Source organism: Coenobita brevimanus, chromosome 108 (assembly GCF_032717465.1).
Source record: "Coenobita brevimanus isolate Jiangsu-jjx chromosome 108, ASM3271746v2, whole genome shotgun sequence".
Lineage (NCBI taxonomy): Eukaryota > Metazoa > Arthropoda > Malacostraca > Decapoda > Coenobitidae > Coenobita > Coenobita brevimanus.
In genome coordinates, this window is record NC_137061.1 from 5918016 (window position 1) to 5941169 (window position 23154).

Sequence of the window (23154 nt, forward strand, 5' to 3'; positions counted from 1 at the left end):
CACCCTCACCATCACACCACCTTCGCCCTCACCACCACACATCCCTCACCACACCCTCACCTTCACCACCATCACACCTTGCCACACCTCCCTCCTCACCATAACCCGCCCCCCCCACCAGGTGTTGTGTGGTGAGGTGTATTATTGGTGATCTGATAACTTGTAAGCTGAGTCACTATAGTACACACGGCCGCCTTATACATACATACATTCACACATACACATACATACATACATACATTACATACACATAGATACATATATAGACACACTACATACATACATACATAGACACACTACATACATACATACAGACATACATATACATACACACAGATACATACATAGACACTACATACATACATACATAGTACATACACACAGCCATACGCATACATACATTACGTGGGATATCCATGTGTATTGAAGACTAATTTACCTGTACACAGACACCCTTCTTTTCTCTTTTTAATTCCCTTAGTCCAGGTACACTCTGCACGCAACAGATGACGCCACACATCTTCACATCACCACATGGCCACTAAAAACCACCATCCATACTGTATACTTATTAGGGTTTCTCTCTCTCTCTCTCTCTCTCTCTCTCTCTCTCTCTTCACCTCCAGTTTTATATTCTACTTTCCCTCCTTTCCTCCATTCCTTTCTGTTTCCTCCCTTTCTCCCCATCTCTCCCTCCATTTTTTTTTTCCTCCTCCCTCAATATTCCTCCCTTTTTCCTCCCCCTCCCTCTCTCCTCCCTCTTCAGTTTTATATCCCTCTTCCCTCCCTGAATCCCTCTCGTGGCCACTCCTACTCTATCTTCTTGCCCTCCTCCCTCCTTCCTTCTTCCCTCTCCCTCTCCTTCCTCCTTCCTTTCCCCTCCTTCCTCCTTCCCTCTCCCTCCTTCCTCCTTCCCTCTCCCTCCTTCCTCCTTCTCTCCTCCCGCCTTCCTCCTTCCCTCCCCCTCCTTCCCTCCCCCCTCCTTCCTCCCGCCTTCCTTCTTACGTCCTCCTTTCCTCCCCCCCTCACTCCTCCTCCTTACCTCCTTCCCCCCTCACTCCTCCTCCTTACCTCCTTCCCCCCTCACTCCTCCTCCTTACCTCCTTCCCCCCTCCCTCCCACTCCACATATTCTGTCTCCTTACTTTGATCTCTCTCTCTCTCTCTCTCTCTCTCTCTCTCTCTCTCTCTCTCTCTCTCTCTCTCTCTCTCATTCTCTCTCCAAGAAAAACTAAAATAAAATAACAAAGCCAAATTCAAGATCCATTCGTTCCGAGATGCCTGGACACACTACGTTTGAAAGACTGGAGATCGTAGGCAGTAGGAAAAACAGACAGGGAAACAGTTCCAGAGTTGACCTGTTGCATAAATGAAGGACTGGGAGTAACGGTTAACCCTTGCATTAGAGAGCTGGACAGAAAAGGAATGAGAGTTTATTGCTAGACGGGTGCTACGTGTCTGCCGTAATGGTGGAGGGATGCAAGCAGCCAGTTCAGTGGACCAGTGACCATTGAAGTTGCGAAAGAAAAGATATAAAGATGCAACAGTGCGGTGAAGAGACAGAGGTTGAAGGGAGCCGGTAAGAGGAGGAGAGTTAATGAGACGAAAAGCCTTTGACTCCACCCTGTTGAGAAGGGCTATATGTGGGGAGCTTTCCCACACATGAGAGATGTACTCTACCTAGGGGCGAATAAAACCCGTGTATAAAGTCAACAACTGTACAGGGGTAAAGAAAGTACGGAATCGGCTTAGCACACCCAGTCTCTTGGAAGCAGATTGTACAAGAGAGGTAATATGTTCTCTCCAAGATAAATCCCGAGAGAACAGAACCGCAAGTATGTATAAAGATGGTGCAGGATTGAGCTGGATTTTGCTAAAAATTAGAGGGTACTCCTGTGGAAGATTTTGTCGGGTTGATAGATGTAAGAACTGAGTTTTTGATGCATTAAGAACAAGGTTTTTTTTTACCCCAGTCAGAGATGTGAGCCAAGTCAGACATTGGGTGTCATAGCCTCACCCTTGTTTGTTGAAGTAACTGCTGAGATGGACTCTGCGGGAAGCGAATGGAAAGGTGAAGGGTGGAATCATCAGCGTATGAGTGGATAGGGTTAGATGTACAGTTTAGAAGGTCATTGATGAATAGAAGAAAGAGCGTTGGTGATGGGACAGAGCCCTGAGGAACACCACTATTGATAGCTCTAGAAGAACGGTGGCCGTCTACAACAGCGGCTGTAGAACGATCAGAAAGGAAGGCACAGATGGAAGGATAGAAACCGTAAGAGGGCAGTTTGGGAATTAAAAGATTTATGCCAGACTCGATCGAAAGCCTTTGATATGTCAAGTGCAAAGGCAAAGCTTTCGCCAAAGTCCCGAAAGGAGGATGACCAGGAGTCTGAAAGGTAGGTGAGAAGATCACCAGTGGAGCGTAACTGACTGAACCCATACTGACGATCAGAAAGAAGGTTGTGATAGGAAAGATGCTTTATTTTTAATTATTTATTTATTGTTAAGAGTAGACTGGAAAACTTTTGAAACACAGGATGTTAAAGCAGTAGGGCGATAGTTAGAGAGATGGGACTGGTCACCCTTCTTTGGGACAGGCTGAATGAGAGCAAGAAGGAAAGGTACAAGTTGACTGACGCGAAAGAGTTTACCTAGGCAGGGTGTAAGAGAGACTTGTGAAATTAGTAAAAAAATCGCGTGGTAAATTAATGTTATGGTAAAGTAGGGCAAGTTAGAGGAGAAGTGACGTGTGTGTGTGTGTGTGTGTGTGTGTTTATTCCCCGACACGTTACGAGGCCTGATCTTGCATGTAGCTCCATATAAGACTGGTGAAGTCCTTACTACATATATACTCTACACTTCACTATACTATACCACTCCACACCACACTACACTACACCACACACACCGCACTACACTTAACCACAATACACTACACCACACACACCGCACTACACTTAACCACAATACACCACACTACCACCACGGTACATCATCACAGCGCTCTCCACCCAATACACCAACACCATACTTAACCACAACACACCACACTACATGCAGCACACACCACACTACCCAACACACACGACAGCACACCACACACCAGTCTACACCACACCACACCACACAACACAAATCACACCACACTAGACCTCAACACACCACACCACACCACACCATCACCATCACCACCACACCATACCACACCACACCACACAGCACCACACTCCTACACTCAAAATAAGTCGGTCACGCGCGGTATTGTGGTCATCGTTATACCTTTTGCACTACCATTTTTTTTTTTTAGTTCGTGTGTTTTCAAAATGTATAAACCTTCTTTGGATTTGGGGGTTCCTGTGTGTGTGTGTGTGTGTGTGTGTGTGTGTGTGTGTTTCTGACGCTGCATCTTGTGAGGGGTGAGTATAGTACAAACCAATCACAACTCTCTCTCTCTCTCTCTCTCTCTCTCTCACACACACACACACACACACACACACACACACACACACACACACACACACACACACACACACACACAGCACGCATTCAAAGTGATAAAGAAAGTTAGAGATGGCAATTTTAGGGCAAGTTAGAGATGATAATTTTAGGTCAGGTTAGAATAAAAATCGTAAAGAAGATTGTGGACATTAATAAATTCCTTCATTATAATAACTCCTTCCTTCGATAGATTTATGAAAATATTTGGAAGTTTCAAGAGTATGGAAAAAATACGTACCATCTTCCCGAAACACCAGAATTCTGTGTGGAAAGAAGCCAAGACTCCACCACACCACACCACACCACACTACACTACACTACACTACAATACACTACACTACACTACACTACACTACAATACACTACACTACACTACACTACACTACAATACACGACACCACACTTCCACACTCAGAATATATGGGTCACACATGGATGTATGGTCATCGCTAAACCATTTGTAGCACCCGTCTAGCAGCAAACTCTCATCCCTTTTCTCTCCAGCTCTGTAATGCAAGAGATAACCCTTACTCCCAGTCCTTCATGTATGCAACAGGTCAACTCTGGAACTGTTTTCATCTAACTGTATATCCTACTGCCTATGACCTCCAGTCTCTCAGTCCCAGTGTGTCCAGGCATCTCGAAATGAACGGATCTTGAATTTGGCTCTCTGTTATATTGTTTTTTATTTTTCTTGGAGGGAACAATATTTCGGACGTCTGGCCTTTGGTTTCTTCTTCCTTGCTTTGAAAAGAAAATGCTTCCAGTTAAGAGTCAGGTGTTTACACTGGGATTGCAACCTCAGTGGTGAAATCGATAGCAGATCCTCTCACCCACCTGCAACACTACACAATACTACACTACACTACGCTGCATTACACTACACCACACCACACCACTCCCTACCACACCACACCACACCACATCACACCACTCCACTCCACACCACACCACACCAACCCTACCCCGCACACACCACACCAACCCAGCCCTACCCTACCCTACCATACTACACACCACACCAACCCAGCCCTACCCTACCCTACTACACACCACACCAACCCTACCCTACCACACATCACACCAACCCTACCCTACCACACATCACACCAACCCTACCCTACCACACATCACACCAACCCTACCCTACCATACATCACACCAACCCTACCCTACCACACATCACACCAACCCTACCCTACCACACATCACACCAACCCTACCCTACCACACATCACACTAACCCTACCCTACCACACATCACACCAACCCTACCCTACCACACATCACACCAACCCTACCCTACCACACATCACACCAACCCTACCCTACCACACATCACACCAACCCTACCCTACCACACATCACACCAACCCTACCCTACCACACATCACACCAACCCTACCCTACCACACATCACACCAACCCTACCCTACCACACATCACACCAACCCTACCCTACCACACACCACACCAGCTCAGCCCTACCCTACCCTACCACACCACACCACACCACACCACACCAACCCTACCCTACCGCAGCACACCACACCCACATCCCTCCTCTAATGGTAGCAATAAACAAGGTATATGTGTCACTATAATTCACCCCTGATTCTGATATTTATAAACATCGATTGCACACTGTCAGAGGGAATTAACATGCCATTGCAGTGAGCATTATAAACAGCGTGAGTGGGGGAGATTGACTCGGTATTGTTAGGGAGGTTTGTGTTATATTGTTGTCGTTATTATTATCATTATTATTATTATTATCATTATTATTATTATCATCTTCACCAACCACAAAAGCAGCATCAAGAACAACATTTTGGTCTTCCTCCTCCTCATCATTATCATCAACACAGTCATCGTCTTCATCATCATCATCATTATCATCAGCACAGTCGTCGTCTTCATTATCATTATCATCATCATCGTCTTCGTCATCATCATCGTCATCATCATCATCATCATCATCATCGTCATCATCATCATCGTCACCATCATCATCATCATCATCTTGAGTATCTTCACACATCAAATTAAATACAGTTTCAGCTTTCACATCATCACTGTCAGCATTAGCATCGTCTTAATTAGCATCTTCATCAATATTATCATCATCGTTATTATCACTGTTATTGTCGGCATCTTCTCTCTCTCTCTCTCTCTCTCTCTCTCTCTATCATGATAATAATAATCATCATCGTCATCATCTACTCCTGTTACTATTAGTAGTAGTAGTAGTAGTAGTATCCTTATTATTATTATTATTTACTGCTACTACCACCACTACTACTACTACTACTACTGTATTACTACTACTACTACTGCATTACTACTACTACTACCACCACCACCACCAGCCTCATTGTAATTCACTCATGCAACAACCAGACGATTTTATTCAGCTGAGAAACACGCCCATATTAAAGAAGTTGATTAATCCTCAGTGAACCCCTCCAGCCCAAAGACACCCTCCTCAGCTGAAGGAAATCGTTTGGAGGAAGGAAGAATAGACAAAAATCGTAGTTAAAGGGTAATATATCTTGCCTAGGTCGACAAGCCTCTGAAGCTGAATCAAATCGTCTGGAGAGAGAGAGGGGGGGAGGGGAAGGAGGACACTAGACAGGGAGAAGAAAATAATGAAGGAAGAGAAAAGGAGAGAAGAGAGAGAGAGAGAGAGAGAGAGAAAGCAGGAATAAGAGAGGCGGAGTGTTTAGGCAAAGCATAATAACCTCTTGTCCTTCTTACTGTGGTGGAGAGAGAGAGAGACAGAGACAGACAGACAGACAAAAACTTTCCTCCGCCTCTCTCTCTCTCTCTCTCCCCACCACAATAATTGCCCGTCAAATGAGAGAGAGAGAGAGAGAAACTTCCCTTCCTCCACCTCTCACTCTCTCCACCATCAGGCTATAAACAGGAACTAAGAGTAGGCAGGAGATGGAGGGCAAGGACGAGACTATTAACCACACCACCCCAGTGACTCTTTCTTGCTTCAGACGATTAACCCCTTCAGTACGAGGGTCTCTTTTACACTCTTGCTCCTACCAGACGATTTTTCCTCTTAAGACGGAATTTTGGACTTAAGATTTCATTCAGCCTTTGCGTACGAGAAACTTTCCTTGTTACTAAAAAAAAAAATTGTCTGAAAATATCTAGACCCAATAAAAACAAATCGCTGGGGTGAAGGGGTTAAGGAAGGCTGTATCAAACCCCCCCAGGGCTAGAAATCCCCCCTGAGCTGAATGAAATCGTCTGGGAATAGCGGATTTGAAGTGAGTGTAAGATTGTATATATTAACACGGAAAAGATGAAGGGTGAAATGATAGGTCCCACTGATTATTATTATTATTATTATTGTTGTTGTTGTTGGTGTTATTCTTGCGGTTATTATTTTTGTTATTATTATTGTTATGATTATTATTGTTGTTATCATCATTAGTTATTATTATTATTATTATTATTATTATTATCATCGTTATTGATATCATTATTATTATTATTAGTTATTATTATTATTGTTATTATTATTATTGTTATTATTATTATTGTTATTATTATTATTATTATTATTATTATTATTATTATTATTGTATTACTGTTATCATTGTTATCGTCATTATTATCATTATTATTGTTATTTTTATTATCATTATTATTACAAGTATTTTTATAATTATTATCTATTATTATCATTATTATAATCGTAAATAGGTAATAAGGTATCTGCCCTGGCCTGCCTGTAGCATCAGTAACCTCTAAGATATTTACCTTAAGGAATATTAATCTTGAGAAATATTATCGAAGGTTTTGTTAGTGTTTAGGTTATATGAGAGAGAGAGAGAGAGAAAAAACGTAAATGGAAAACTTGAGAGAAACAGAGAAGCAGATCATAAATGGAGGGAGAGAGAGAGAGAGAGAGAAAGGCGACTCTAATCCTCTTGTCTCCTGCTAAGATTCTTACCTCCACTTAACCCCCTTTCCTCTCTCCGTGGGGAGGGACTCGAGAGAAGGGGGAGGGAAAAGGGGAGGGGGAGAAGGAGGAGATGAGGAGGATGAGAGACGCTGAGAGGAGGGAAAGAAGGAAGGAAGGAAGGAGAGGGGAGAAGGAGATGATGAGGAGGAGGAGGGAGGCAAAGTGGAGGGAAAGAAGGAAGGAAGGAGGGGGGAGAAGGAGAGAAAGATGAGGAGAGAGAGGCAGAGAAGAGGAAAAGAAAGAAGGAAGGAAGGAGGGGGAGAAGGAGAAGATGAGGAGGATGAGCGGAAAAGAAGGAAGGAAGGTACGTAGGAAGGGGAGGAGGAGGAGATGAGAGAGAGAGAGAGAGAGAGAGAGGCAGAGCAGAGGAAAAGAAGGAAAGAAGGAAGGAGGGGGGAGAAGGAGATGAGAGAGGAAGAGAGGAGGAAAAGAATGAAGATATTTTTAAAAAGAGTAAGAGAGGAAAGGAAGAGAGAAGAAAAAGAGTATATTGGTACAGAAATAGATGAGGAAAAGAGGAGGAAAATAAAGAATGAAGAAAAAGACAAAATTAGCGTCTTCAGGTGTAAGAATGGAGAAAATGGGAAAAAGAAATTACACACAGTTTCCCAGGCACATAGATGCAGATATACAGACTACACAGAGATACAAATACACGTAGATACACGGAATATACAGACAATGAGGTCCCAACGAGCCAAATGGTAAATCTTTGGTCTACTTCCGGAAATGCAAGGCAGGTAAAATGACAGGTGTGCGCAGAAAATGAGCTCTTCCCCACCCTCCGTTTTCTTTGGGTGGGTAATCGGAAGGTATTACGTCCAGGATGGGGTAAACGCACACGCACGCACGCAAACGCAGACGCATACACTTACACACGCACGCAAGCATGGACACACACACACACACACACACACACACACACACACACACACACACACACACACACACACATTTTTTACTTATCCTTCCTACCAGACGATTTTATTCAACAAAGGGAAGCGTCTGCAAGTAAAGGAGGGTTTATGGAGGCCGTAACTCCGTTATTTCGAGAAGTAAAGCTGAATAAAATCGTCTGAAGATAAAGTCGAGATAACAGGTAGAAACTCTTATCGGGCGCTTAACCACGGTGCTCATCTCCGAAATTTAAGCCTTTGAGTCTGTAGAGGGTAATTGGTCACTCTAGAAATACAAAGTTGAAAGAGCTCCTTAATACCTCTTCCTAAGCGATTTAATTTGGCCAAGAGAGCTCCCTAACACCTCTTCCTAAGCGATTTAATTTGACTAAGAGAGCTCCCTAACACCTCGTCCTAAGCGATTTAATATGCCTAAGAGAGTTCCCTAACACATCTTCCAAAGCGATTTAATTTGTCTGAGAGAGCTCCCTAACACCTCTTCATAAGCGATTTTATTTGCCTCTTACACCTTCCTTCTGAGTTACTTAAATCCCTAACACCTTCTCCTAAGCGATTTAATTTGCCTCATACACCTTGCCGTCTTCTTCTGTGTTACTTAAATCCCTAACACCTCTTCCTAAGCGATTTGTTTTGCCTCTTACACCATGCCGTCTTCTTCCGTGTTACATAAATCCCTAACACCTTCTCCTAAGCGATTTAATTTGCCTCTTACACCTTGCTGTCTTCCGTGTTATTTAAATCCCTAACACCTTCTCCTAAGCGATTTAATTTGCCTTACACCTTGCCGTCTTGTGTGTTACTTAAAATCCCTAACACCTCCTCCTAAGCTATTTAATTTGCCTCATACACCTTTCCGTCATCTTCTGTTACTTAAATCCCTAACACCTTTCCCTAACTGATTTAATTTGCTCTTACATCTTGCCATCTTGTGTGTCACTTAAATCCCTAACACCTTTCCCTAAGCGATTTAATTTTCCTCTTACACCTTGCCACCCTCTTCTGTGTTACTTAAATCCCTAACACCTTTTCATAAGCAATTTAATTTGCCTCTTACCCCTTGCCGTCTTGTGCGTTACTTAAATCCCTAACACCTTTTCCTAAGCGATTTATTTTGCCTTTTACACCTTGCCGTCTTCTGTGTTACTTAAATCTCTAACACCGTTTCCTTAGCGATTTAATTTTCCTCTTACACTTTCCCACCGTCTTCTGTTACTTAAATCCCTAACACTTTTTCCTTAGCGATTTAATTTCCCTTTTACACCTTGCCGGACTTCTGTGTTACTTAAATCCTTAACTCCATTTCCTTAGCAATTTAATTTGCCTCCTACACCTTGCCGTCTTCTTCTGTGTTACTTAAATCCCTAACACCTTTTCCTTAGCGATTTAGTTTGCCTCTTACACCTTGCCGTCCTCTTCTGTATTACTTAAATCCCTGACACCTGTTCCTAAGCGATTTAATTTGCTTCTTACACCTTGCCGTCTTCAGTGTTACTTAAATGCATAACACCTTTTCCTAAGCGATTTAATTTGCCTCTTACACCTTGCCACCCTCTTCTGTGTTACATAAATCCCTAACACCTTTTCCTAAGCGATTTATTTTGCCTCTTACTCCTTGCCGTCTTCTGTGCTACTTAAATCCCTAACACCTTTTCCTTAGCGATTTAATTTTCCTCTTACACCTTGCCTTCTTCTTTTGTTACTTAAATAATTCTAATATCACCATACTTTGCATTAATAAAGTGCAAAACGATATGACACAGCCCTATCCAAAAATAAATCGGTAAGGAAAAGGTGTTAGGGAGCTTCCATACCTGACGAGAATATAGGGCATGGGGATAAAGGGTCATTTTCTCGTCGGGTTAAGAAAACTCCTTAACACCATTTCCTCACCGATTTATTTCAGCATGTGCTATTTTATTCACTGATTTTATTTATTATTATTATTATTTATTTATTTATTGATCTTATTTAAGCAATCTATACTGATAATATGAGTAAATATGATAAAACAGACTAGAAAGGCGTAACATGCAAAATAAATCGCTAAGGAAGAGGTGTTAGGAAGCTTTCTCACCGTCTCCTTCCCCTCGTCTTCCGGCACCAAACAGATCTTACCTACGATCATTTTTTTTCCTTCGTACGTGATATTTTCTTTTCGTAGGAGAGACAAGGGCCATAGCAAGACCTGACCCCCTTCTCTCCTTGTCTGTCCTGGGAGAAACAAGTAATCGATTGTAAACATATTGGATGCTATGGTTACTTCCCGTCGGCGCTAGTTTAGTATTTCTTCCAGTAATGTAATATAAGGGAAGGGAAGGGAAGGTGATATAAGGAAAGGTAATATAAGGAATCGTAAGGTGATATAAGGAAAGGTTATATAAGGAAAGTTAATGTGATATAAGGAAAGGTAAGGTGATATAAGGAAAGGACAGGTAATTTATGGAAAGGAAAGGTAAGTCAGAACAGAGCCCAGTTTCTTATCACTACGACCACCACTCCAGTCCTACCTTACTGATAACACGAATGGGGAGGGGTAGATAACACTCTCTCTCTCTCTCTCTCTCTCTCTCTCTCTCACACACACACACACACACAGCTGAATAAATCCCAATGATAAATAAAATGTCATTGTAGTAAAGGGGTTAATAATGCTGTCTCTAACCCCATCTCTAGAAATCTCGTAAGCTGAATAAAATCGTCCGAAATAGCGAAATATAAGCTAAATAAAATCGTCCGGTGGTGGGAAGAACCTAGTGTCGTAGTAGTAAAGGAGGTAAGAAAGGGTATATCTAAACCCCCTCGTCTCCAAAAATCTCAAGCTGAGTAAAATCGTCTGAAGATAGTAAGGATAACTGAAAGAAATCGTTTGGGAATAGCAAAACAGAAATAAAGTAGTGAAGGAGGTAGTAAAAGGTATATCTAAACCCCTCATCTCCAAAATCTTGTAAGCTGAATAAAATCGTCTGAAGGTTGCAAAATAGCTGAAAAAATCGTCTGGGGGTAACAAAATAAAGAGTAAAGGAGGTATTAAAGAATGTAACTAAACCCTCCATCTCCAAAAATCTCAAGCTGGAAAAAAAAAATCGTCTGAACGTTGCAAGAGAGCTGAAAGAAATCGTCTGGGGATAGCAAAATAAAAATAATAAAGTAGTGAAGGAGGTAGTAAAGGGTATATCCATCTCCAAAAATCTCTAAGCTGAATAAAATCGTCTGAAGATAGCAAGAGAGCTGAAAAAAATCGTCTGGGGATAGCAAAATAAAAATAGTACTGAGGGGTAATAAAGAGTGTATTAAAATTCCCATGCTCCAGAATTTCTCCCTAGCTGAGTAAAATCGTCTGAAGATAGTAAAGATAACTGAAAGAAATCGTCTGGGGATAGCAAAATAAAAATAATGAAGTAGTGAGAGGTAATAAAGGGTATATCAAAATCACCAGCTCCAATAACTTCTCTTAAGCTGAATAAAATCGTCTGAAGATAGTAAAGATAACAAAAAATCGTCTTGGAGTAGCAAAATAAAAATAATAAAGTGGTAAAAGAGTTAATAGTTGTAGCTAACCCCCCCTATGCTCCAGAATCTCTCCCTTGCTGAATAAAATCGTCTGAATGTAACAGTAAAGGAATAGTTATAATAAAGTAGGTAATGATAAGCTGAATAAAATCGTCTAGAGTGAGTAAGGAAAGTAAAAACGTCGTACTGAAGAGGTTAATAAAGGCTGTTTTTAACCCCCTTCAGCTCGAAAAATCCCTCAGCTGAATAAAATCGTCTGGAGGTAGCAATAATAAAATACAATGGCCAGTAACAAACCAAAAAATCGTCTTACTGAAGGAGTTATTGAAGGGTATCTCTAAATCACCTAGGTTGAGAAATCCGTCAGCTGAATAAAATCGTCTGGAGATAGCAATAATTAAATGCACAATGTTTAACAACAAATCAAAAAATCGTCTTACTGAAGGGGTTAATCCAGGCTATATATAACTTCTTTAAGCTCGAAAAATACCTAAGCTGAATAAAATCGTCTTATTGAAGGGGTTAATCAAGACTGTCAAACCCCTGCATAGAAAAATCTCAGCTGAATAAAATCGTTTGGAGGTGGCAATGGTTAAATAGTGACTAATACCAAACAAAAAAATCGTCTTACTGATGGGATTAATGAAGCTATATTTAACCCCCTGAAGCTCGAAAAATCCCTCAGCTGAATAAAATCGTCTAGAGGTAGCAGTAATAGAATACATAATGACCAATAAAACCCCCCAAAATCGTCTTACTGAAGGGGTTTATGAAGGCTATATTTAACCCCTTAAGCTCGAAAAATACCTCAGCTGAATAAAATCATCTGGAGGTACCAATAATTGAGTACAATGACTAATAACAAACCAAAAAAATTGTCTTACTGAAGGGGTTAATGAAGGCTTTGTCTAATCCCTACATAGAAAAATCTCAGCTGAATAAAATCGTCTGGAGGCAGCAGTAGTCAGTCACCATTATAGTCATCATTATCATCAGTAACCAAAAAAATCGTCCTAGTGAAGGGGGTTAGTGAAGTCTATAACCCGCCTAGCTCGAAAAATCTCAGCTGAATAAAATCGTCTGGAGGTAGCAATAATTAAATACACAATGATTAATATCAAACCCAAAAAATCGTCTTATTGAAGGGGTTAATCAAGACTCAAACCCCTGCATAGAAAAATCTCAGCTGAATAAAATCGTCTGGAGGTGTGAATAATTAAATCCATTATGACCGTCCATCAAAGCAGGTGTAATCCCATCACAATTGCCACCCCCATCATTACCTTCGCTAATTGGCTGTTAGGGGGATAATGACCTGATTATGATTATCGTTATCGGTATTATCTCCAACAATGCCGTAATTATATGCAGGATTATCAGATTGGAGTTTTATTTTTATTTTTACTGGTTTTATTTATTTTTTATTTATTTTTTGGCGCCTACATTTCGAGAGTTTACGCCAAAATTTAACAGAATTGCCTGGCGGTATGATTGAAGGAAGAGGAAAAAGAGAAGGGGGAGGAAGAAGAGGAGGAGGAGGAAGAAGAAGAGGAGAAGGTGGAAGAAGAAGTGGAGGAGGAGAAAGAAGAAAAGGAGAAGGAGGAGGAGGAAGAAGAGGAGAAGGAGGAGGAAAAGGAGGCTATAAGGAGCTGCATGTAGGTTATGGTAACTACAGTAATACCCTTTCACACAGCTGAGTATTAAGGGTGCAATATATGTCATCATCATCATCATTATAATCACCGTCAGGAGCAGCAGCAATATCGTCATTGTCGTTATTATAGTCATCAATATCATCATCATTATAATCATCATCGTCAGCAGTAGCACCATCATTATCGTCATTGTCATCATTATAGTCACCTAGATCATCATCATTATCGTCGTCGTCATTATCATCGTCATCATCATCATCATCATCTTCGTCATTATCAGCAGCAGTACCATTAATATCATCATTGTCTTCACCAGCATCATCATCATCATCAGTCTGTGAAAATGCATGACAAAGCCCTCCCTCGTACGTCACAAGGGGGTACAATAGCAAAATATTCATCATTCTACTCCATCCCAGCCTGACACACAACTTTACGTCAGGCTTGTGCAATCCTGGTTTTAAAATTCAATCATCCATCCCTCTATCTTCCTCTTTGTCTTCCTCTTTTTCTAGACTCTCTTATCTTCGTTATCTGTTATCTCTTCAAAAATACGCAGGACCGTTTCCACTTTTTGGTCATTGAGATAATCTGTTAACTCTCTCTCTCTCTCTCTCTCTCTCTTATCTGCTGTAGTACATTCATCTCAGTTTGGTGAAGATTTCTTCCTTTTGGAACTTTTTTCAGCGTGTTTTAATGGTGTAATAATTCTGAGCTCTCTGTCATTTCCATAGCACTTCTTTAGCACCTTATCGTAGTGTTAATCTCTTCTTTAGGCAGAATAAGACACTATTACAGCTCTTTTACGGCTCTACATCCCGTCGATAGCACTTCTTTTAGCACCATATCGTAGTGTTAATCTAGAAAGCTGAATGGTAGGCTAACACAATACAACAGCTCTATTTGGTTTTACATCCTTTCTATAAATATCTTGGTGACTAACCCCATTCTCAACGCTAGTATTGATATCTTGCTACAGCTGAGTGGCAGAAAAAGACAAACAATACAGCCCTACCTTCTTTCCGTAGCACTATTTTGTTACTGTCACCATAATTCAAGTGTTAGTCTCGTGTTATATCTAAGCATTTAGTATGGAGAGATAGCGGCTTCATCCCCAGCTAAAAATGGAGAGTATAACTCCGCGTGTTGTAACAGGGTGTGTGCGCGTTCCCAGCTCAATTTAAAGATTTCCCGCCAAGCGTCTTCATCCCTGTTGCACCCAAGCCACTCTCGCCCCCAACACACACGCGTATTAAAACTTTCTTAATATCCTTCTGTAACTTAAAAACTTAATTTGATACAGAGGAGAACTTTATTTTCTCTTGAGGTGACGAAATTTCCAGCCGCAGGTTGTGCTTGGCGTCGACTTTTTATCCAAGATGGCCGCCCTCCCGTGACGTCAGATGTAAACAGTAGAGTGATGCAGCCTATTTACCGCTCCTGTGTTGGTCTATGGTTTTTATCTGTCTGTCTGTCTATCTATCTATCTATCTATCTGTTGGTCAGCTCCATGCTGCCCTTATTGTTAGTTGCATTTTTTTTTTTTTCTTGTATGCTTTCTTGTTAAATTGTGGTAGGCCTTTCTACCCTGCAGAATTAACCGATTCCGACCAGACCTGGACACAATGACCAGCCAATGACCTAGTTGTGTCCGCAAGGTTTTGGTTACTATGCAACTACTCTTTGCCTAGCAGCGGCTGAAAACCCGCTTTTTTCGTACTTTTCACATTTTGAGCTGTAGATGCATTACTAGTGGGCATACAAAGCTCAGACTTCTTTAGGCATAATCTTGATGCCATGCCCTATCGGAAGTGTGCCGTCCATTTTTCCCCTCTCTCCTCTAGTTTTCGAGTGGCATCCCTGTGAAGATTGGCCTCAGTGACCCTAGCAACCAATACTGGTTTTCAAAAATGCCCGCCTAGTTCCCCAGTAGCACAATGGAACTGAATGAAAGTTCGCCTGCTTATAGACATTGACTAGTGCAGTACTACCTCTTTCTACGTACACTTATGTGCTACATTGGCCAGTTCAGGGGTCAACGGTCATCAAATGTGAAAACGGTGAAAATAGCTAAAATCACGGCTTTGCTCATGCGAAATGCTAAGACTCCAAAGATTATTAAAGCCAGGGCCATAATTATTGGGTGGAACGTTCTGCTGGAGTACCTCCATACAAAACTGACATTTAGTGTCGAAACTCACTTCCAGTCGCTGGCAGTGCCACCTAGAAGTTTAACCTCTGGTGGGCCATTCTGTGAATTTCAAGTTCCTTAGCTCCACAGTGGGTGGATGGAATCGAATGAAACTTTGCATGCTTATAGACGTTAATGAGCACTACAAGTGTGCTTCTTACCTGCATGACCTATATCATCCTGGTCAGGGGTCAAAGGTCATCAAGTGCAGAAAATATGAAAAGCGCTAAAATAACGACCTTGCTCACACGAAATGCTAAGGCTTCCAAGATTATTAAACCAGGGCCATGATTCTTGGTTGGAATGTTGCACTGGAGTACTTTCACATAGAAATGACGTTTTGTGCCGAAACTCACATCCGGTCGCTAACAAAGCTTGGTCCACATAGAGCTGGCCGTCGTCGCTTACCGGCATGTCTGTTATTATTATTATTATTATTATTATTATTATTATTATTATTAAACATATTTGCTTACAAACAATAGTGTAGTTTTAAACGTTCCCTCTTTCTCTTTTTCCACATTCCTGATGCTTTCCCCATCTTGTTTAATCATTACTACTTCATTTCCACTTCGCTATTTCGAATTTCTCCTTCCTCATAACCTACTCCACTTCTTGTACTACCATCTTCACTTTCCTCCCTCCTTAATTATCTCTACCTCTCCCTCCTCCTTCTTATCTCTTCCCCCTCTCTCCCTCCTCTCCCTCTCTCCCTCCTCCCTCTTATCTCCCCCTCACCCTCCCTCTCCCTTTCCACTATCTCCAGGGCACAGACAAAGGGAGATGCTGGCCAGGTAGGGAGATAAGAGATAGGGAGAGAGAAGAGATAAGGGGGGAGTTCACGTCTCTCTCTCTCTCTCTCTCTCAATATTAAAGTTATCTCACATCAAAATTAAATCTCCTTTCGTTCCCCCCAAAAAAATATATATATATATTTAATAAATTGATGGAAATAGTCGACCCAAAATTCGTTTCTTATTTTTTTATTCATTTTATATTTTCCTTTTTCTTCTTCCATTCCTTATTTTGTCCTTATTCTCTCTCTCACTTATTTCCTTTACTAGTTCCTTCACTGCCCTCCACTCTTCCTTCTCCTTCCCCTCCTGATATTCACATTCTTCCTCCTCCTCCTCCTCATCATCATCATCATCATCACCACCACAATAACCATAACCATCATCATTACCATCATTAACATTCCTCCTCCTCCTCTTCCTCCTCCTCCTCCTCCACCACCATCACCCTCACGCAAAAGGAAATTAAGGCTTTCTCAGGATTTTGGCCAAATGAAGAGGAGTTGGAGAAGGAACAGAAGGAGGATTATGAAGAGGAGAAGGAGGAGGAGGAGCAGGGGAGGGGAAAGGTAGGAGAAAAGGAGGAAGTGAGAGGGATGGAGGGAATGAAAAGAGAGGTGAGGGAAGCATAGCAGAAAAGGAAGAGGAGGAAACTGGATAATATAGGAAGGAGAGAGAGAGAGAGAGAGCAAAAGAGGAAGTGCGAAGAAACGAAGAGAAATGAAAAGAGCAAAGGAGAACTGAAGAATGAAAGAGAGAGAGAGAGAGATAAGAAGATAAAGAAAATAAATGAAAGGGTTGAGGAGGAAATGATAAGAAATGAACGATTAAAGAATAAATGGGAGAAAGAGAAGAAAAAAGAAGGAAGATAGATGACGGAAGGGAAATGAAGCAGAGAGAGAGAGAGACACACACACACACACACACCCACCCACCCACCCACCCACACACACACACACACACACACACACACACACACACACACACACACACACACACACACACACACACACACACACACACACACACCCACCCACACACACACACACACACACACACACACACACACACACACACACACACAGAGGAGAGAGAGACAGATAGACAGAAAGAGAGAGAGAATTGCATATTACATTTTATTCACGTATCCCCCAAAAACGATGAAAAGAAAACTACTGGTCGCTCTAAAATGCTATAATCGTAATGAAGGGAATACTGTAGAGGTAGCTTCAATTAACCCCTTCAGTACGAGAGGCCTTCTCCGGAGTAATTACAGCCTTCATCAACCCCTTCCCTCCAAGTACCTCTAAGATGAAGAAAATCGTCTTGAAGGTACAATAAGACGTCCTCGTACTGATGGGGTGAAGGGAGTGTAAAGAAGAGGTGAGAGGGTGGAAGATGAGAGGAGAGAGAGAGAGAGAGAAAGGGGGTGTAAAGAAGAGGTGTGAGTGGAAGATGAAAGTAGGAAGGGAGAATAAACAAGGGAGAGGGAGATGAAAGGAAGTGAGGATGAAATGGGAAGAGGAAATGAATGGTAAAGGAAATTAATGATACGTAGAGGATACTAATGATAGAAGGGGAAATAAGTGATGAATTGAGAAAATGAATGATGAATGAATGATGATAGAGGAAATGAATAATATATAGAGGAAATGAGTAAGATAAAGGAAATGAATGATACAGAAAACTCATTATATAGGAAATGAATGAAAAAAGGAAATGAAATATAAAAGAGGACAAAGAATAATGGCAATAAAGGAAATGAAGGAGATGAATGATAGAAAGAGGAAATGTATAATAAAGAAGTAAATAAAAATAAGAAATGAATGATAGAGGGTGGAAATGAGAGAGGAAATGAATAAGAGACGAATAATGAAATAAAGGATGGTAATGAGAAGTTGGTAAAGATAATGAATAATTTTTAGAAGATGGAAATGATAGAGGAAATGAATGACACAGGTGAGATGAATAAGGAAGAGGAAATGAGTGATAGTGATGCGAAGCTAATCCTTTTAATCAAATATATTCTTAGGTAGATTGGTAGATAGATGGATAGTAGATAGATAGGTCTTGATATATATAGATAAATTGATAGATATAGACATAAATAGATACATAGATACATAAATATGAATATATAGATAGATAGATAGAAGATAGGTGTTGATAAGGCAGATAGATAAATAGATAGATAGACATGTATAAGTAAATAGAGATAAATCGATAGATACATAAATATGCAGTAGATAGGTGGATGGATGGATATAGATATCAGAAGTAGATAGATATAAATAGGTAGATAGATAGATATAAATAGGAAGATAGATAGGTATAAGCAGGTAGATAGATAGATATAAATAAGTAGATAGATATAAATAGCTTGATAGATATAGGTAGATAAGGAATGCGATAAGAAAGTCGTAACCAGAGTAAGGTTGTTAAAGATAAGGAGTAGATGATAAAATAGGAAAAGGAAAACTAGAAATAATAATAATAATAATAATAAAGAGAAGACACAAGAGGTAAAAGACCAGATTAATGAGGGGTAATAAAGGAGAAAGAAAACAAAGGAAGACAGACCAGGTGCACAGAGGATGAATAAAGGAAGAAGAAAAATAAATAAAGTGGAAGAAGGAAGATGTATGTGTTATAGAAAGCATCATCATCATTATAATCATCATCATCATTATTATCGTCAGCACCAGCATCATCAATATCATCATCATCATCATCACTGCGTCATCATTATCATCAGCAGCACCAGCATCATTACATCATCAATATCATCATCATCATCATCCTATAACCACCTCTTCCACCTCATCTCCACCTTCCACCTCATCTCCACCTTCAGCCTCATCTCTAACTCCCCTCCACCTTCCTCCTCATCTCCAACTCCCACTCCACCTTCCTCCTCATCTCCTCCTCCCACTCCACATTTCTCCTCATCTCCACCTACCTTCCTCCTCATCTCCTCCTTCCTCCTCATCTCCTCCTTCCTCTCCATCTCCCTCCTCATCTCCTCCCTCTGAATGCCTTATTAACTCTTTGGACGCGAATTTTTTTTTCTTTATTTATTTATTTAGGGTGGTACGTATATAGCACTTTACTAGAAACTAATTTCCCTTTATCTTGTGTTGGGGAGACGGCTCAGTCGGCTGGTGTGGGCGTGGGTGTGGGAGTAGGAAATGAATAAATGAAGATACCGATAACACCGACTTGGAGGAAAAAATTCTTACGAGCAGGCCTTTGGTTCCTTCTTCCTTGCAAATAATAATAATAATAATAATAACCTAACTACCTCCCTTGTGGCATTAAATAAGCGAAAAAAATCCAGTCACCTTTTTGGGAATCGAACCTACGCACGTCTGTCACTCCGACCGGGGCGCCCTCACCCCTAGGCCACCGCGCGCAGTGGAAGAGGGAAATAACGGGAAAGCAAGATGGGATTTTGCGTGGAAGATGTGAGTGGCAGGGAGGGAGGGGGAGGGGGGGTTGTGGTGATTGGAGGGGGAGGAGAGGGGTAGTGGTGATTGGAGGGGGGGAGAGATGGAGGGGAAATTGAGGAAGTGGCGAGGGAAGTGAGGGAGAAATCGAAGGACAGATGTGTTGATGGTGATGGTGATGATGGTGGTGGTGGTGATAATGTTGGTAGCGATGCTGATAATGGTGGTGGTGGTGGTGCTGTGATGATAGTTGTGGTGGTTATGGTTTTAGCGGTAGTGGTGATGGTTGTAGCTTCAGGTGTAGTGGTGATAGTGATAGTAATGGTGATGATGGTGATGGTAGTGGTGATGGTTGTAGTTCAGGTGCAGTAGTGATGGTGGTAGTGGTGAGGGTGATGTATGTAAAGAGTGCATGTAGACTAACTTGAAGAGACTACATAATTATATAATTTAGAAACAAGTGAGTAAATGAAGCAAATGAGGCAAGTGAGGGAATGAAGCAAGTGAGCAAATGAAACAAGTGAGTAAATGAAGCAACTGAGCAAATGAGGCAAGTGAGGGAATGAAGCAACTGAGCAAATGAAACAAGTGAGGGAATGAAGCAAGTGAGCAAATGAAGCAAGTAAGCAAATGAAGCAAGTGAACCAATAAAGCAAGTGAGCAAATGAGGCAAGTGAGGGAATGAAGCAAGTGAACCAATAAAGCAAGTGAACCAATAAAGCAAGTGAACCAATAAAGCAAGTGAACCAATAAAGCAAGTGAGCCAATGAAGCAAGTGAGCAAATGAGGCAAGTGAGCAAATGAGGCAAGTGAGCAAATGAAGCAAGTGAACCAATAAAGCAAGTGAACCAATAAAGCAAGTGAGCAAATGAAGCAAGTGAGCAAATGAAGCTAGTGAGCAAATGAGGCAAGTGAGCAAATGAACGAGTATGCAGGTTAAGGGTTGTTGACCTTTCTTGATGCCACGTATTCCCTGCAGTGGCAAGAGTGGCCCTTCACCCCGTCTATAAATAAACAGAACTAAGACGTATCCTGGAAAATGTATGTTATTAGGGAAGCAAATATCCTCACCAGCAGGAAAAATAAAGTGTGAGACGAGCAAACACTGAGAAAAACACGAATGAAAAAAAACGTAACAAGCGAGCAAACACGAAAGAAAAAAATAAAACGAGCAAACAGTAAAGAAAAAAGTTAAACAAACAATAAATAAAAAAGGAAAATGAGCAAACAGTAAAGAAAAAAGTTAAACAAACAATAAATAAAAAAGGAAAATGAGCAAACAGTAAAGGAAAATAAAATAAAACTAACAAACAGTAAATAAAAATAAAAATTATGAGACCTCTTTCCTAGAGTTACCGGAAGATGTATATATATATTTTTTTAATAACAGAACAGAGGAAGGAAAAATGAATAAAAAATAATAATCCATACACCAGCTTTATATTGAAATAAATCTGTCTCTACATCAAGCTGCCCTGCCCCCACCCCTGGCCACAACAACCATGTATTGTGTACCATTATCACCTGCCAAACACCACTCCAAGGGGGGGGGAAGGGGGGGGCCTGAATCGTTTTAGCGCTACAACAAGCACAAGAAAATTTCACCTTGCTTGCCTCTCTCTCTCTCTCTCTCTCTCTCTCTCTCTCTCTCTCTCTCAGGTGCATTCAGGTGTTGGCGTGTGTCCAGTGTTGGCTTCTGTTGACCTTTCTTTGTGTTGCTTTGAGCTCTCGTGGATTAACACCTTAGCTTTGCCTTAGTCGGTTTTCCTGTGTCATGTAATCCTTTAGCTGTGGTGGGGGGGATTAACTGAGCTGAGGAAAATCGCCTTGTCAGCTAAAAACATCTGGAGTCAGCAAAATAAAAGAGATAGGCAGCCGGAGGACTTAAAATTAACAGTGTATTTCCCTCAGCTTATTAATTAATTAATTTATTTATTTAGTTTTTTATATTTTTGCTGAATAAAAATATGCTAAGGATAGTCAGAGTAAAATATGGAATCCGGAATCACAGCAACAGGTGCAAGAGACGCCTTCATGCGGTGGCACTGATATGGCTAGGCAACTTCCCTGTTATACAAACATCCCTCAACTCCCTCCCAGTCCCCCAAAAGGACGATGGTGGACTGCAGGAGGAGGGCAACTTCAGCCTGCAGTCCACTGGGTTCACGTGTAGGTGAGTGGTTACAACTACTACTATATTCTTTTCATCTTAACTTGGCTCAGATTTTCTTCCTTTTGCAGCTTATACCTCAGTGAATTAAAAAGACAATCCTACCTCTATATATTATCCCCACAGCACTTCTTCATGACTAGCATAGCACTCTAGCGTTAATCTATTGTTACAGCTCAGCGTTCAACGAGAGAAGACGATAATTTTAAGCCAAGTTAGAGTAAAAGGAGTATAGTAAAATATGGATAATTCTTTACATAAATAATTTTGGTGTCAGAATTAATTGTACAGTAAGGTCTCGAGCTGAAGGGGTTAAAGTCTGATTTATTATTTTTTTTTATGATCTGAATTTTGAGATAAAGTTTGGATAGAGAGTTGAAATTGTGTGTGTGTGTGTGTGTGTGTGTGTGTGTGTGTGTGTGTGTGTGTGTGTGTGAAAGAGAGAGAGAGAGCTGTCATAATTAAGTCATAAAAAGATAAAGTGTGTGTGTGTGTGTGAGAGAGAGAGAGAGAGAGAGAGAGGGCTGTCATAAGTATGTCAAATAAAAAGATAACGAATGTGTGTGTGTGTGTGTGTGTGTGTGTGTGTGTGTGTGTGTGTGTAACCTTTCAAATAGCGTTCCTTCACTAGACCAAAACAACTTAACGTTAGCCAAAACAAAATACCTGAGAGAGATTTTTGGGCTTGGTTAGGTGAGACGAAGGCTCTAACACCTTTTCCAAAGCGATTTATTTTGTTTATTACACCTTAGTATCCTCGTCTGTGTTACATAAATCCTTCCGATATCGCCATACGCTGCATAAATAACGTACAGAAGGATGTTAACCAGCCATATCCAAAAAACAAATCGCTAAGGAAGAGGTGTTAGGGAGCATCCTTAACCGACGAGAATACGAGTCGTGGAGTAAGTTGCATTTTATTATTATCTTATTAATTGAAGCATTGAATACCTTAACAACTTATTTTTTACGACTCATTTCCGCAGATT